This window comes from Nothobranchius furzeri, unplaced genomic scaffold (genome assembly GCF_043380555.1).
Source record: "Nothobranchius furzeri strain GRZ-AD unplaced genomic scaffold, NfurGRZ-RIMD1 Scf227, whole genome shotgun sequence".
Classification (NCBI taxonomy): domain Eukaryota; kingdom Metazoa; phylum Chordata; class Actinopteri; order Cyprinodontiformes; family Nothobranchiidae; genus Nothobranchius; species Nothobranchius furzeri.
Genome location: NW_027223243.1, coordinates 25,001 through 25,581, shown reverse-complemented (window position 1 = coordinate 25,581; position 581 = coordinate 25,001).

The window sequence follows — 581 nt, the reverse complement described above, 5'->3', positions numbered from 1 at the left end:
CCCGGCACAGCCTCCCTAGGCCGACACAAGTGCTCCACTTGGGCTATACTCTGACCCAAGTCCCGGGGCGAGAACCACAACTACTGGTCATCCTTTAGACCTCCAGGGGGCACGGCACACCCCCCGGTAGCCGACCAAAGTGCTCTACTCGGGCCAGACTCGGACCCACGACCCGGGGTGAGAACCACAACTACTGGTCATCCTTTAGACCTCCAGGGGGCCCGGCACAGCCTCCCTAGTCCGACACAAGTGCTCCACTTGGGCTATACTCTGACCCAAGTCCCGGGGCGAGAACCACAACTACTGGTCATCCTTTAGACCTCCAGGGGGACCGGCACAGCCTCCCTAGACCGACACAAGTGCACCACTTGGGCCATACTCTGACCCAAGTCCCGGGGCGAGAACCACAACTACTGGTCATCCTTTTGACCTCATGGTCATCCTTTAGACCTCAAGGGGGCACGGCAGAGCCTCCCTAGTCCGACACAAGTGTCCCACTTGGGCTATACTATGACCCAAGTCCCGGGGCGAGAACCACAACTACTGGTCATCCTTTAGACCTCAAGGGGGCACGGCAGAGC